The following is a 17,796-nucleotide window of genomic DNA, read 5'->3' as shown; positions in this document are numbered from 1 at the left end:
AGGGAGAGGTTGAAAGAGAAGACAAGCTTAGACACAAGTGAAGACAGAAGGAGAAGGATCCAGAAGATTAGAAAAGATTGCTGGACTTAGTTGGAGGCCAGCCAAGCAGAGCAATTCAGAGGCCAGGAGAAAAAACAGATTGTATAAGTCAGCCAGGAGAGGAGTTTGAGGCAGAACAGCTGAGCTGAACCAGCCAGTCCAGAGCTCAGAACAAGAAAGGGTAAACTTATTCAGCAGTAAGTCTCAGAGGCTGAAGACATTCTAGGCCTAGGTCAGATTATTCGGAGACTAGAAGCTTCCAGGACTAGGCCTAGCTAGGTTAGCAGACAGAGACAATGACCTTCCGAGATGATAGTTGAGACAGGCAGATAAAAGTTCTTTTTACAATAAAATACTCCAAAATTAGTCAGAGGCTTTTGCAGATAAAAGAAACCAGAGAGAACATGTTGGCCGAAGGAAGTGGGAAGCGGGAGAGTGAGTGAGTCGGAGGAATCATAGAATACGCTCCCTGGGGTTGGACTGAGCATTCAGAGGAAGAGGTGATGTGTGTGCGCGCGCGCGCGCGCTCGTGTGCGTTTACAGCTCAATGGTGGCGGCATACACTTGAGTATTAGTGTGTGAGGAAGGAGACGAGGAGTTGGGGAGACCATTGATCTGGTATTTACTGAAGTTCTGATGCCTTCGAATCATCTAAGCAACTTCTGAGGAGAAGTGTGGACCCAGGAACAAGCCCTAGGGAAGAGAAGACTTATATTGGCTCACCGCTCCGGGTTATAGTCTGTTACCTCAGGGACGTCACAGCATCGGGGCGCCTGAGGGAGCTGGCCATGTCCCTTCTAAAACAGAAAACTGGCAAGTGTATGGGGGACTACACTCTCAGGTGCACATGGAACAGCTGAGGTGCCGGGCAGAGGAAGCCAAGCTACAGGAGCTGCGGTTCCCAGAGGGCTTCCAGACAAGTGACCAAGTGCTTCAAGGAAGGAGTGGTAAACAAATAATGGCAAATGCCATTGTGAAGTCATGTGAAACAGACCTGGGAAATGTCCATTGAATTTGGTGACGTGACGGTCATCAGTTGCCATAGCAACAACTGTTCTGGTTGGGCAATATGGCCATAAGCTGGATTGCATTGGAATGTGGGAAATGATAAATAAATGCATCTAAACTTCCCACAGGATTTGACTTTTAATTGGGAAGGAATATGTCTCTTTCTGTTATTTTAAATATGGGTATGTGTCTGCGTGTAGGCAGACGCACATGCCTGCGTCAAGAGCTGCAGTCAGAGACAGTTACAAGCCATCTGACAGGCTGGGAACTGAAAACATTTAGCCACTGAGCCATCCCTAAAGCCTGAAATGTTTCTTTTTTATCTTTGAGAATTTTGATTATTTGCTTTGATAAAAGATTTAAGTTGTTCCAAAAACAGAAATACACACACACACACACACACACACACACACACACACACACACACACACACCAGGGGTAGAAGGATACAGACAGAGTCTTACAGCGTAGCCTAAGCTTGGTAGCATCACATAGGCAGTCCTGCTACTATAGCCTGAGGCCTGAGATAACTGCTATACCTGCCACAAAACTCCCTCTTCCCTCCCTCCCTGCCTGTGAGGGTGAATTTCAATTGTCAACCTGACACAACCTAGAAAAAGGCCTCACTGGATGTTTGTCTACATTTGGTTGGCCTACAGTCATGGGGCAGGAGACAGGGCTGTCTTCAGTGAGGTGATGTGAGGTGACTCATCCCACTGTGAGTGGCACATTCCCACAGGAGGTCCTGAACATGCAAAAGTGGAGAAGTCCAGCCGAGCACAAGCATGGAAGCAAGCCAGCATGTATGCATGCATTCTCCCTCTGCTCGACTGTGTGACCATCGCCAGTCCCTCAGTTTCCGGCCACTGCGGCTTCCCAGAAGTGATGGGTTGTAATCTGGAGTGTTGGGTGAAATAAGTGCTTTATCCTCTCAGTTGCTTACTGTCCATATGTTACCACAGCAACCAAAATGAAAGCCCTTCTTTTTGGAAATTTTATTTATTTTATTTTATTTATTTTTGGGTGTTCAAGACACTGTTTCTTTGTGTGGCCTTGGCTGTCCTGGAACTCACTCTGTATAGACAAGGCTGGCCTCGATCTCATAGAGATCCGTCTGCCTCTGCCTCCCAAGTTCTGAGATTAAAGGTGTGTGCCACCACCACCAGCTGGCATTATTTTTATGTCTATTGTGTATGTGTGTGTCTGTCTATGTGTGGGAATATGCATGTGGGTAAAGCTGCTCATGGAGACCTGCAGGCCCAAAGGCGGCAGACCTGGTATTACAGGCAGCTGTGAGCAGTCAGACATGGGTGCTGAGAAACCAAGTCAGGGCTTTCTCAGGAGCAGAAAGAACCTTTAACCATGGACTTCTCGCCCCAAGTCTCTTTCTTTCCTTTTAATAACTTTGTTTTTTTACCATATAGCCCAGGCTGGCCTAAAACTCATAATCTTGTGCCCCAGCCTACAGAGTGCTGGAATTACAAATGTATACAACCATTCCTTCTTCTGGCAGGTAATAATCTTTTGAGATAAAGTTGAATATATGAAAAAAGAGTTGGGTATAAGAATTGGCTGCACTGGCGAATGGTGGCACACGGCTTTAATCCCAGCACTCGGGAGGCAGAGGCAGGCGGATCGCTGTGAGTTCGAGGCCAGCCTGGTCTACAAAGGGAGTCCAGGACAGCAAGGGCTACACAGAGAAACCCTGTCTCAAAAAACCGAAATAAAAAAAAAAAAGCATTAGCTGCAAAGATTCAAAAATATTCATCACTAAAGAAGGTAAATATATGAATTTTAAGTATGATTTATACAAGTATGTTTCCTATATTTTTAGACTAAGGAAATGAACAAAAACTAACATTTTAATAACAGCAACATGGCTGTTCTGGGAAGCAATCACATCCAAAGAATTTCTCAGTCTATGTGATAGGGCTGAAATGACACACCTTTGATCCTTCTGGCTGGAATACAAACACTCCCTTAGCACACACCTTTAATTACAAACAGTGAAGGTAAAAATAGTTTATAGAAGGAAGCAGCCATGTTGGAAAGGGTTGTCTAACTGAGGAGCAGACAAAATGACGAATCAGAGAAAGATTTGTCAGAATGAGTCGTGTGAGAAGAGGACAGGAAAGAGAGGCTACTTAAGAGCCGTAGGTGGAGAGAAAAAAGAGGGTGTTTTTTTCTCTCTTAACCAGTACAGTTTTACAGAGACAGGCTGCAGAGAGAGCAAGCTAGAAACAGGTGAAGACAGAATGAGCCAGAGAATGAGAAGGAGCCAGAATATTAAAACATATTGCCAGAATTAGTTTGAGGCCAGGCAGGACAATTCAGTCGGAAGCCAAAAGGACCTGCTTTAAACCAGTCAGATTTGGAGAGGAGTTTTGGCCAGAACAGCTGAGTTGATCCAGCCAGTGAGAGTTCAGAAAGAGCTAGAAAGGCTTTGGAATGACTCTCATCTCTTCATCTGAGGAAATAAAAGCAGCAATTATATTTATGTTTAGAGGATATGGCTGGCAGGCTCATCTGAAAAAGTCTCAGGCATTTGAATACTTGGTCCCCGTTGGGGCCTGTTGGAGAAGGCTTAGGAGGAGGTACGACCCTGCAGGAGGTGTGCCCATGGGGCTGGACTTGGAAGTTTTTGGGCTTTTTGTTGTTGTTGTTGTTTTGTTTATTTATTACATATTACATATACAGTGTTCAGCCTGCATGCACACCTGCACTCCAGAAGAGGGCACCAGATCTCATTATAGATGGTTGTGAGCCACCATGTGGTTGCTGGGAATGAAACTCAGGGCCTCTGGAAGAGCAGCCAGTGCTCTTGACCTCTGAGCCGTCTCTCCAGCCCCTGACTTGGAAGTTTTTAAGCCTATGCCATTCCCAGTTAGCTCTCTCTGCCTTCTGACTCTCGGTGGCAGCTCTGGCCAACTGCTGCCATGCCTTTGGCTGCGCCATCATAGACTCTAAGCCTCTGAGGTAAATAATTTCTTCCATAAGTTGTCTTCTTCATCGTGTTTTGTTATAGTAATGAAACCAATACAGGTAACCATTTAACTATAAGAGTTGCTGTGAGCTCTCATGTCCCCTACTAACGCATATAAGTCCAGAAAGATTAATATGTTTAGAAGATATTTGCTAACTGTGCCAAAATTTAGAGCTGCCTGAAAGGCTTTACAATGAATCACTCACGCACTACCTCAAGAGGGTCTGTCCCACTGTTCTGAGGTAGATCTGAAAGGGAACTCTTTCGGAGTTCCCCAGGGGGCTATAAGGTGCCATTAGTCTTGAGAAACACTGATAGCATCTTCATAACAACGATGTGGAGAGGCCAGGACACAAACAGTGGTTTTTAACAGCAGTTAAAAGGGGAATTTTTGTCCCCATGTGGGATATATGGCAAAATCTGGAAACATCCATGGCTGCCGCAGTGGACGATTCTCATGGAGTTAATAAGGTAGTTTGAAGACAGGAACATTTCTGGAGATCCCACAGTATGCAGGACAGCTGGTTTCTTCCCTCCGGAAAAAAAAAATTGACTCAAATGACAGTGGTGCCCTGTTGAGATAACTTACAGATTGTTGTTGGTGATGACGATGTTTGTTTTGTTTTGCTGTTGTTTTATGAAAAATTTAACTCTGAGTCACATCTCTCCAGATTTTACCATTGCTTACAAGTAGGAACAACGAACATCACAAATTTTGAAGAAATTTGAAGATTGTTATAGAGTGATTACAAAAAATGCTATCTTGTTAAAAAATTAATAGCGCAGGGCCTGGAAAGTGGCTCAGAGGTTAAGAGCACCAACTGCTCTTCCAAAAGTCCTGAGATCAATTCTCAGCAACCACATGGTGGCTCACAACCATCCATGATGAGATCTGGTGCCCTCTTCTGGCCTGCAGGGGTACATGCAGGCAAAAGCACTTGGTATACATAATAAATAGATCTTTAAAAAAATAATAAATTAAATTTTAAAAATTAATAGTACAACTGAAAATATTATTGCTGATGGGGTATGTCAGTTGTTGATTGGTTACAAACGCTTTGTAAAATCAGCAGGTAGCACCTTTTATCCTAGAATTTAAGCCTACGTTTTAATCCAACAGCTCCATCCTAGGTATATGCCCAACAAATGCATGTAGTTAATAAAAGACTTACTACCCTGAACAGTTCAATTACACATCTGTAAATTTTACTACATATGTTATTCCCTATATTTTATTTCTTTCTAAAAATGCATATTTTATTGGGCAAGTGAGATGGTAAAGGCACTTGCCACGCAAGCCTGGCAACCAGAATGCCATGCCTGGAACCCGTGTGAAGATGGAGGAAGAAATGTGACTCTCCAAAGTTGCCTTCTTACCAACACACACGTGCACACACACATGCCATGGCTCTGACACACACATACAAAGCATCATCACCACAAAGGTTTGGGTTTTTGTTTTTTGTTGTTGTTGTTGTTGTTGTTTTTGTTTTGTTTTGGTTTTTCGAGACAGGCTCATCACAAAGGTTTTTAAATATCTATTTCTTATTATTGTTCAAAAGATCAGATTTCCTGCCAGATGTGGTGGCACACACCTTTCATCCCAGCACTCAGGAAGCAGAGGCAGGCAGATCTCTGTGAGTTCAAGGCCAGTCTGGTCTACAGAGCAAGTCCAGGACAGCCAAGGCTACACAGAGAAACCCCATCTTCAAAAACAAAAACAAACAAAGAACAGGTTTCCTAATTGAATTCTCACACATAGTTATGGTTCCTCCTGGTCCCCACCCCCACTTATGCACAACTCCCTGCTCCCGCTCCCCAGCCGTTGGTACCCACTTTCCATGTCCACATTGCATAAGTGCTGTCGGCCCATTTCCTTAAAGGCTCCTGTTATAACCTTCTAGTTCCACACCCTCTAACGCACATACTCACTCACACACATATAAAAGGTTGAAGCTTGGATCTGCACATGAGAGAAAACATACAGTGTGTTTCTGAGACCGAGTCGTCCGTTTAATACAGTGCTCATGTCCATCCATTTCCCTGAAGACCTGTTATTCTTACAGCTGTGAAATCCGATTGTGGTATGTGTGTGCCATGTTTTTAATCACCTATTTCTTCACTGATGGACACCTAAGCTGACTCCATTTCCTCGGTATTATTAAAAAAAAAAAAAGAACATCAATAAATGTGGATGTGCAACATTTTTACATCAGTCTACGGAGTACTTTGAGTATATTCCAGGAATGGGATGGCTGGGTCATATGCCAGCCTTACTTTAGTGTTTAAAAAAAAAAAAAAAACCAACAGCCAACACTGAAGAAATTTTCCTTCCTTGTGCTGGGCTTAAAGGTGTGCTCCACCACACCCAACTAAAAGATATGTTGGGGTTTTTTGTTTGTTTGTTTGTTTGTTTTGTTTTGTATGCAGTGCTCTACCTGCATGTACACCTGCAGGCCAGAAGAGGGCATCAGATCACATTATAGATGGCTGTGAGCCACCATGTGGTTGCTGGGAATTGAACTCAGGACCTCTGGAAGAGCAAACAGTGCTCTTAACCTCTGAGCCACTTCTCCAACCCCAAGAGATACATTCTTAAGGTTTCTAGATGGAAGTGTATTAATCAAAGTTCTCTAGAGAAACGGAACTGATAGAATGTGTGTGTGTGTGTGTGTGTGTGTGTGTGTGTGTGTGTGTACATATCTATATGTATGTATGTATGTATATTTTAGAGGAGCTTACAAGCTGTGGTCTGGCTAGTCCAACACTGGCTGTCTCCTGACGGAAAGTCCAAGAATCCAGTGGTTACTTGGTCTGTGAGGCTATGTGTCTCAGCCGTTCTTCTGGAAGGAACAAACTTGCCAGCGACAGTTAGGGTAAGCAGGCTTCCTTCTTCCCTGCCCTTTATATAGGCTGCCACCTGAAGGTGTGGCCCAGATTTAGGGCGGGTTTTTCCACTTCAAATGATTTAAAATAAATAAATCCCTGACAGGAGTGCCCGTGCACGCGCGTGGTCAGGTTAACCAAGGACAGCCGTCCCATAGAGCAGATTGCCAGATCTGCTGCAAATCTGACCAATTTGAAAGTTTCTGCTTTCCTTTGTGCCCATCCCCTGTGGCCTGGGAATGTAAGGACAAAAAATGAGCAAGCGCTTGAGGTAGAAAGAGTCCCCCAAGGTGCAGGAGACGGAAGGCACACCAGTTCCTCAGGCCCTTCCAGAGCATCTTCCATTGCCCACCCCAGAGTCTGACACATACACACAGGAATCAATATATATATACTGATTCCTTCACTGTCTACCAGCAGCCACCAGCCCCAGAAAGGCCCACTGTGTATAGAGATATCACTCAGGGTCAAGCAGCCACGCCTACTTATCCCCTAATTTGAGTGGAGGCTGAACCAGAGAAGAATGCGGAAGGACAGGGGCCTGGCTGTTGCTAAGAAACTGAAGTCCAGATGAACTGACATCTCACAGTGAAACCTGATCCGCTGTGGTCTTAGGCTTTAGCTAAACACAAAAGGAATCTTCCTAAGAGAAAATGGGGAGGCAGTCGCCACAGCAAGTCTGCAGACAACGATCTATCTATACTCCTCACGCATAGCCCGTCCATCCTCCAATATGGAAGATTCTTCCTTTCCCAAATTCAGCATCTGCAATGTCTGCCCTCCGGACTAACCATGAAAGACCCTGCAAAGGGAATCCAAATTAAGCCGTCTTATGTAACTTTTATTCTCCTGACTCAGTTGTCTGGGAGACTTACCGTCTCTTTCTGCTAACCTAGGCCTAGTCCTGGAAGCTTCTAGCCTTCGGACAATCTAACCTAGGCCTGGAATGTTTTCAGCCTCTGAGACTTACTGCTTAGTAAGCTCACCCTTTCTTGTTCTCACTGAGCTCTGGGCTGGCAGGTTCAGCTCAGCTGACTTATTCAATCTGCCTTCACTCTGGGTCCAGAATTGCTCTGCTTGGCCTCAAAATAACTCAGCAATCTGCTCTATCTTGTGGCTCGGTCAGTCTTCACATGAGCTCTCTCTCTGCAACTTGTTTCTCTGTTACTGTCCTGGTAAAAACTGCCTCTTAAGTGGCTTCCCGTTCCTCTCTCTTCTCATGAGAGTTGGGCGTATCCTATGCTGTCAGATCTTCTCTGATTTGTCATTGTTTCTGCTACTCAATTAGACATCACCTTCAAATTTTAGTGCTTCCTGTTACAAACTAACTTTACTTTTGTTTGGTATTAAAGGCATGTATCACTACACCTAGATCTACGTTTTTCTTTACCTGAGACTTGCTCTTTACCAGGCTGGCCTTGAACTCAGATCTGTTTGCCTCTATCTCCTGGATTAAAGGCGTGTTTGTATTCCAGCCAGATCACACAGACCTAGATCTTTGGATATGATCTCTTGCCAGAACAGCCATGTTCCAAATTAACATTCCTCCACAGTCTTAGTTACTTTTCTCTTGGTGTGCTAAGACACCATACCAAGTCAACTTCCAGAATCAAAATTCTATCAGGACTCTGAGTTCTAGAGGACAAGAAAGGCCTTCAGGGGAGAGCACGTGGCAGCACGCAGAGAGGCATGGTGCAGGGGCAGAGGCTGAGAGAGTACATTGTTTTTGTTTCGTTTCTCTGGTAGCCTTGGCTGTCCTGGACTCGCTTTGTAGACCAGGCTGGCCTTGAATTTACAGCAATCTGCTGCCTCTGCCTCTCAGAGTGCTGGGATTAAAGGAGTGTGCCGCCATGCCCAGCAAGATTACATCCTTAACCAGAAGAATAAGGCAAAAAGAGAAGTAACAGGGAATGGTGTGGACTTTTGAAACCTCAAAGCCACCCCCAATGACACATTTCATCAGATAAAGCCATACCTTTAATCAATCCTTCCCAAATAGGTCCACCAATTGGGGACCAAGCATTTAAATATATGAAGCTATTTGGGCTACTCTGATTCAAACCACCACACACATATAACCAGATTTTCTAATAACTGGTTAGAAGTGGTTCAATTAACTCATGCCTTTGAAGCTTCAAGCAACCCTGTTTGCACATGGTCACATTTCTGCTGGACAGAGTAGTTGGGGGTTGGTCTGCTGCTGTGTATTCTAATGCTAACTACTGGCCCTCAAGATCTGGGTGGTTGCCAGAGAAGCACGGTCTCACATGGAAGCTTTGCTCTACCTAATTTAAAGTTGGTTAATTTAAAAAAAAAAAAAAAAAAAAAAAGACTGCTTAAGTGGGCTAGAGAGATGGCTTGAGTTGATTTTCCAACCACATGGTGGCTCACAACCACCTATGCTGAGATCTGGCGCCCTCTTCTGGCCTGCAAGTGTGCATGCAGCTGAAACCCTGCATACATAACAAATAAATCTTGTTTTTAAAAGTGCTGAAGCTTGGGCTTTGGCAGAAGAGAGGGAGGTGGATTTAAGGTTCCAGGCCTGGGGTCAAGGGAACCACAGGCAAAGAGAGTGCAAAGGGGTGGAAGTGGGGCGAAAGGACGGAGGATGGACTAAGAGGATGTGGCCTGATGAAGGAGACCTAGTCCAGAGTGGACAATTTATTGGCAAGTAACTCAGTTATGTAGCTGAGAGATGGCTAAATAGCTTAGAGGGTTGAAATCTGCCCAAACCCAGTGCTTTAAGCATGTAAATAAATCGCAGTCTCAGTGTGTGGCTATTTGTGAAACTGCTGGCTGAGAAGTAACTAAGACTTTACTAATATATAGGTGGACATTTATTTATAAAATTCTTCATACAAGCAAACGTTCTTGTTGAGCTGGTTTTAAAACACAGCACCAATCACAAAGGATGAGCCATCTAACAGGCAGAAAAAAACTCTGTGCTGATTGTCAAAGAAGAAAAGATAAATAAATAAATAAATAAGCAACAAAACAGCCGGGCAGTGGTGGTGCAGCCTGTCATACCAGCACAAGGGAGGCAGTGTTGAGGCCAGCCTGATCTACACAGAGAAACCTTGTCTTCTTTTTGGTGTTTTGAGACAGAGTTTCTCTGTGTAGCATTGGCTGTCTTGGACCCACAGAGATCCACCTGCCTCTGCCTTCCAGAGTGTTGGGATTAAAAAAAAAAAATCAGAGTGTGAGCCCCCTCCTCTGATTTCCAATGTTTCTGTAAATTCACATTTCTTTTATCCTCACTAGAGAACCAACTGAACAATAATATGTAGCTCAGAGATGGTGAAAGCCCAGGAACCGCAAGGAAAGGGCGTCTGAGCAGCAGGGGAAGCCGGCCTGTGAAACAGACTGTAAATTCCGTGCTTCTAGTTGTGAAAATCAGCATGGTTCCCAGTACAGAATCAAGAAGATCTGTAAGATACCTGGTCCTTTATGGAAGAGTCTAACAGCCGTTACATCTCGGTGTTAGCATTGTTTGTACCCACTGTAGCTCTAGGATAAGGTCACTGTGTGGCTAGTGCTCCTGGTCCACCCATAACTCAGCCCAGTCAAGTTCGCAGTTTGAAACTAGGTCCTGGCTCCATCTCCCACAAATTGACTGCAGAGATTAGCAAATGCTGCCACTTGGGACTATTTCTTTCCTTTCTTTTCCCTTTTTTTTTTTTTTTGAGAGCTGGTTGTTAAAACATTTACACAGTGGCAAATTTGGCTGCAGCACACAATTAGATTAACTTTACACAAATGTGTGTATTGAAGTCCTAATCCCCAGTTCCTCATAATTTGGTAATCAGAGCCCTTGAAAAGGTAACTGACTTGAAATGAGGTCATTACGGCAGATTCTAACACAATATGAACTGTTGTCCTTTTGTGAATTGAACCCAGGTCATTGGTACACAGGGAAGGCCCCAGGATGAACCATCTAGGGTTAAGGACAAAGCCTAAAGTGAACCCCACCCTAATGACACCTTGATATTAGACTTCTAGCCTGTAGAAATAAGCGGAGTCAGTGTCAGTTTTCTAAGCCAGCCAGTCTGTGATACATTATCAGAGCAGCCCTAATAGATAATTACTGTTAGTGACCCAAGAAGGTCAAAATTGCCCCAGAAGTTTGATCTACCCAGTGTCCACACGGCCCAACCTAGTTGCATGTTGTTAAAACTTACATCATGTACTCTGAGTGCCAAGCAAGACTTGGGAATTCCTTAAAGACCAGTTTCCCTAGAAAACGAGCCAAATTGTAGGACAGAGGTACGTATCAGGCCACGCAACTTTTTTCCCTCTCCTTTTCTGCACCTGATTTGGCCTCATTGCTACAAAGAAAGAGCAAGGTAACAAGTTGAAGGCTTACTGATGACAACTTTCTATGGATTTCTAAGTAAGCCAGTGAGGTGACACCCCAAGCTCCCCAACTTGTGTTCAGTACTTTTAAAAATATTTATTTAGAAGCAAGTAGTATGGCTCTGTTACTCCTTGTCTAGTGTGATCTCTGGTGTTTAAAGTTCTTTATGGTTTGGTGTAGAGTATTTCTTAACAAGAAAAAGACAGAACTGGTCAGAAGCGGATTTATACCGTATAAGAATGGAATAATTGCCAGATGTGGTGGCACACGCCTGTAATCCCAGCACTCGGGAGGCAGAGGTAGGTGGATCACTGTGAGTTTGAGGCCAGCCTGGTCCACAAAATGAGTTCCGGACAGCCAAGGCTACACAGAGAAACCCTGTCTCAAAAAACCAAAAGGGGGGGAAAAAAAAAGAATGGAATAATCAGAGCTGGAGAGATGGCTCAGTGGTTAAGAGCACTCACTGCTCTTCCGAAGGTCCTGAGTTCAATTCTCAGCACTCACATGGCAGCTCGAAACTGTCTGATTTGTTTTCTGGTGAAATGTAATATAGACAAAGTATCCATATACATTAAATAAATAAATCTTTAAAAAAAAAAGAAGAATGAAATAATCTTGTGGGTCGTGGTGGTGTATGCCTGTAATCCCAGCACTCTGGAGGCAGAGGTGGTGCGGGTGGGGGGATCTCTGAGTTCAAGGACAGCCTAGTCTGCAGGAGTGAGTTCCAGGACAGCAAGTGTTACATTGAGAAACCCAGGCCTGAAAAACAAAACCAAAAGAAAATAATAGAAGAACCCTGAGTCCTAGGGAGGATAATTTGATCACTAGAGTAAAGAAAAGCATGCGTAAGGATGTCAACCCATTCATCTGATTTGACACTCAGCTGGTCATGAGTCTCTCTGGCCTTTGGTCCCCTGGTCTGCAAAGTAGTGGTTGAAGAGACAGGGGATGGAGTCCCTCACAACCCAGGTTCACCTAGGCAACCACGGCAGAGATAGGCATCTCAGTTCACAAGTAGGCAAGGCTGTAACAAGGAGGAAGCGGCCCTGACTCAGTGACCCTCATGTCTTAAGCTTGGGAAACATACTTCTTTTTTCTTTCTTTCTTTTTGTTATTTGGTTTTTTGAGACAGAGTTTCTCTGTGTGGCCTTGGTTGTCCTGGACTCGCTTTGTAGACCAGGTTGGCCTCAAAGTCACACTTTAGGAGTGCTGGGATTAAAGGTGTGCGCCACCACACCCGGCTGGGAAACATGTTTCATTTGTTCCCACTGTTACATTAATCTATGGCCAGGAACAGATGACCTCAACCTTGTCTTGCCTAACTGGAGTTAATAACAAATGTCCACAGTTTTGTTTGGAAACTCTGATATTAAGAGTCTGATTTTAAGAATCTGAATTGAGCCAGGTGTGGTGAGGCACGCCTTTAATCCCAATACTCGGGAGGCAGAAGTAGGTGGATCTCTGGGAGTTCAAAGGCAGCTTGGTCTACAAAGCTACTCCAAGGCAATGCCAAGGCTACACAAAGAAACCCTGTCTTGAAAAAAACAAAAACACAAAACAAAACAAAAGACTCTGAATTACAGTGTATGAATCAAGCAGAAATCTGGCACACAGTATGCATTAGTAGCTGCCCCTTCTGGATATGCTAAAAAAATAATAATAATAATAATAAAAAGTCCTGTAAAACAATAAACTTGTCCAGGATAGCCAGGGCTATTACACAGAGAAACCCTGTATTGAAAACAAACAAACAAATCAAATCAAATTAACAAACAATAAATTTGTTATATGTGAATTAAGATTTAGTTTTTTAAATTTTATTTATTTAATTACTTCATAGCCTGAACCTAGCCCCCTCCCCCTTCTTCTCCTAATCCCACCCTCAAGCACCCCTATTCCTCCCTCTCCTCCTTCTCAGAGTAGGGGAGGCCCCCAAGGGACACCAATCCACCCAGGTACCTCCAGTCACAGCAGGACTAAGTGCATCTTCTCCCACTGAGGGCTACAGGAAAGGGAACCAAAGGCAGGAAACAGAGTCAGAGACACCTCTTACTCTCATTGTTAGGGGACACATATGTTGACTAAGATGCACATCTGATACACGTGTATAGGGGGTCTAGGTCCAATCCATGTAAGCTCTTTGGTTGGTGGTCCAGTCTACGTGAGCCCACATGGACACAGGTTAGTTTACTCTTCTTGTGGTGTCCTTAACCCCTCTGGCTCCCTCAAACCTTCCACCTACTCTTCCACAAAATTCCCCAAGCTCGGCCTATTGTTTGGCTGCGGGTCTCTGAATCTGTTTCCATCAGCTGCTGGGTGAAGCCTCTCAGAAGACAGTTATGCTGGGCTCCTGTCTGCGAGCACAGCAGAGTATCATTAATACTGTCACGGGTTGGCTCTCTCCATAGGGTGGGTCTCAAGATGAGCCATCTGAAGTACACAGAGGGAGGAAGCTGTTTTTGGTAGAGGGGGTGGAGAGGATAACATGGGTGGGATCAGGTGTGAGGAGAGCTGGGGTTGTCAGTAGTGGGTAGGGGTGGGAGGGGGAGGACTTGGAGAGAGAACAGAAGTCGTAGGGAAGCATCTCTGGGACAGGGAGGCCCCTGGGAGTCTATGGGGTGACCCTAACTGAGACTCCTAACAGCCGGGGTCATGAACTGGTCAACTCCTGCAGCCCAGTGGGCTTCAAATGGAGGGAGGGAAACACCAACCCACCCATGAAACCTTTGACCCCAATTTGTCTTGCCTACAAGAAGTATAGAGATAAAGATGGAGCAGAAATTAAGGAAATGGCAAACCAATGGCTGGCGATTATATTTATTTATTCAATTTTTCTGAAAAGGGGTTTCTTTGTGTAGCCTTGGCTGCCCTGGACTTGCTTAGCAAACCAAGTTGGCCCGAACTCAGAGCGATCCTCCTGCCTCTGCCTCCCAGTTCTGGGATTAAAAGCATGTACCACCACTGCCCAGCAGGCAATTTAATTTTGTTTTGTTTTGGCTTCTTTTGGGGTTTTTTTGAGGCAGCGTTTCTCTGTGTAGCCTTGGCTGTCCTGGACTAACATTGTAGACCAGGTTGGCCTCGAACTTACAGCAATCCACCTGCCACCACTGCCCGGCAGGCAATTTAATTTTTAAATGAATGAATAGATGAATTAATTAAACAGTTGGAATTTGAGGGTAAAAGGAAATTTATGTTGTCATTTTAAACTTCTGATTTCTGATACACTAAACAAACTACAATAACAGCAACAACATTTTTTTAAAAGAAAAAAAATTTAATCAGATACCGGTTAATATAACCCTTTGCCAGGAGACATTAAGGTTACAGTAGCATACTTTGATGTTTTGTTTCGTTTTGTTTTGCTGTTGTTGTTTCTTGGTTTGGGGGAGTTTTTGTTGGTGGTGGTAGTGGTAATATGTTTTGTGTATATCTATGAGTGGGTGTGAGGGTGTGTGTGTGTCTGTCTAAGTGTACGCCTGTGTATGTCTCTGTGTGTGTATGTGTCTGTCTGTCTCTATATGTGTGTCTGTGTGTGTGTGTGTGTGTATGTCTGCATGTCTCTGTGTATGTCTCTGTGTGTCCATGTATGTCTGTCTGTCTATGTGTCTGTCTGTATGTCTCTGTGTGTCTGTCTGTGTGTCTCTCTGTATGTCTCTGTCTGTCTATGTGCCTGTCTGTATGTCTCTGTGTGTGTCTACGTGTCTGTCTGTGTGTCTGTGTATGTGTGTCTATCTGTATGTCTGTGTGTGTGTGCCTGTTTGTGTATCTGTCTGTCTGTATGTATGTATGTCTATGTGTGTGTCATGCTTAGGATAGGGCCTGGAGTTGGCACATGCTAGGCAAGCATTTGGCCACTGAAATGCTTCCCCAAACTTTTTTGAGACAAACTTTTGCTACATTGCTGGGGCTGACCCCAAACTTGTGATCTTCCTGCCTCCACTTCCTCAGTAACTGGGATTACAGATTATGCCAGTAGGCCTCACACCATACATTCTTAAATTTAAAAATTCTGACAAACATGCTATACCATAAACTTCTTCTTAGAGATTTTCATAGGCAAAATGAAAAATAGATCAATTCTTTCCCTAAATCTTTGCAACATTTTAAAATGTTTTCATGCTTTGTAAAATGTTTATACTTATTGCTATAAATTCATGAAATGCCTTATATAATTTTCTTAAGTTATTTTCTTGCTGCAGTGAGAGTCAGGGGTTTTCTCATTATCTGAAACATTCTTAAATGTTTGATCAAATGTAAATGAATATCACATTTAAATATACTTTATTCTGAGTAAGCAATTATGTATTAGGCTAATCTTATAAATTAGTTTTTTGTAATACCTTTGTCAATATAGTTAATGGAAGAGGGCAATCGGAGACAGCCTTTCCAAACTTTTTGTATCATACTTTTCAGAGCCAAAGTCTTACACATCAGTTTTTAAAATATTGCAGTAATATATAATATACATACATAGTGTTGGTGTAATTTACACTCACCACTGATAAATCATTCACACCTCTGCTGTGTTGGTTAGACATGAAGGTTCCTTAGTGTCTCTCTCTCTTTCTCTCTCTCTCTCTCTCTGAGACAGGGTTTCTCTGTGCATCCCTGGCTGTCCTGGAGCTTGCTCTGTAGACCAGGCTAGCCTCAAACTCATAGAGATTCACCTGCCTCTGCCTCCCGAGTGCTGGGATTAAAGGGGTGCGCCAGGGCAATTTTCTAATATTTTACATAAGTCTTTCAAAGGCCTATTTGAGACAACCTAGCAATGTATTTTCTAGAAAGTATAAAATTCTGGTTTACCTTGAGCTATAGCATCAAGCTTGACAGTTTTCTAAAAATCATAACTTATAGAAGAGTTTAATGTCATCTATCTGCCTGCCAAGATTATTTTATCAAGAATTTTGATGAACTTGGAAATTTCCTGACATCCCCCACCACCACCACCAAAGAAACTCTTTGGTACTATTTAAATATTTTGAATAATATAATGTAATTCCTGCTCTAAAGTTGTAACGTGTGTCACTTTTCTCAGCCTGGGTTTTTTTTCCCCCCACAGACTCCTGGGTGCAGAATTGAGTGTTCACTAGGTGTCTTTTCTCAGCCTGGGTTTTTTTTCCCCCCACAGACTCCTGGGTGCAGAACTGAGTGTTCACTGGGTGTTTGCCTGCAGCAGTTTGCACATATCTATGAATGAAACAGGAGAGAAAGAGAAGCCTGAGGAGTTCATCAATGCTGTGCTATCGTGGAAGAAAGAACAAGGCGAGATGATAACAAGTTAATTTCCTGTTTTATTCCACGATCTTTGTATTTTCCCTAAACTTCAGATTCCTGTATCCTTCCTTCTCTCACCCATGCTCATAACTTTATAGCAGTATTTCTGAGTCACTTTAGTCAAATAAACGAATCACCTTATAAAAAATTCTGAAATCCTTGAGGTCTGGATAAGATTTTTCAAACACTATTTTTATGTTTAGGGCTGGAGAGATGGCTCAGAGGTTAAGAGCTCTGGCTGCTCTTCCTGAGGTCCTAAATTCAATTTCCCGCAACCACGTGGGGGGTTACAGCCATCTATAATGAGGTCTGGTGCCCTCTTCTGGTGTACCATTGTACATGCAGATACAACACTGTATACATAATAAATATTTTTTAAAAAAATAAACTCCTTACCTCTTCTCAAAACTACTCTCCATATAAAAACAACTGTGTGCCAGAATCAGGCAAAGTGGATCATTGTAACATTGTTGTTTTCTCTTTTATCCTGATAATCGTTTGTTATTACTCTTTGAGACAAGGTCTCTCGATGTAGTCCTGCCTGTTCTGGAACCCAACATGCAACCACGTAATCTCTAACTCAGAGATCCTTCTGCCTCTGCCTTCCGAGTGCTGGGACTAAAGGCCTGGTCACCACGGCCAGCTCTAACCCATCCAAGACCTAATCAGAATGTATCTAAAAGCCGACACCCTCCATCTTATTCGAGTTCCCTACATTCCTTTCTTTCTTTCTCTTCTTTTTCTAATTCTTAGTCCCTATGAAGGGACAAAGGATATTTTGTTGCTGTTGATTCTAGAACTAGACGTTTCTTAAAGAAATTTGCTTAGATACGTTTAGAAACACAGCAGTTTTTGTTTGTTTGTTAGATGGTTTGTTTTTAAAGATATTCTAGGTAATAAGGGCACAAGAGTAGGTGGAAAGCCCTGTCCTGCTGGCGGAGATGCGTCTGTTTAACTCCAGACTGTAAGGAAGTAAGGGGGGTGGGGGGTGCTAACCACAATGTTTACCATACCCACCTGGCTGACCTAGTTTGCTAAAGAAAAACTTTAGGAGAGAAACTGCCTTCCTGTGCGTGCCAGTATTGTTCATCTGCTTGCTGCTGTCGCTGCACCCTCTTCACCAGCGGCTGGAGCCAGTGAGGAGAGCTGCCTCTGTGGCTTAAAACAACCGAAACTCTGTGTGGATGCTGACACTCAAAATGGTTATGGCTGATCGGATATTTCACAATTTATGCTGACAGCTTTAATTCCT

The sequence above is a fragment of the Acomys russatus genome, chromosome 21, assembly GCF_903995435.1.
Source record: "Acomys russatus chromosome 21, mAcoRus1.1, whole genome shotgun sequence".
Lineage (NCBI taxonomy): Eukaryota > Metazoa > Chordata > Mammalia > Rodentia > Muridae > Acomys > Acomys russatus.
This window is presented reverse-complemented; position numbering follows the sequence as displayed.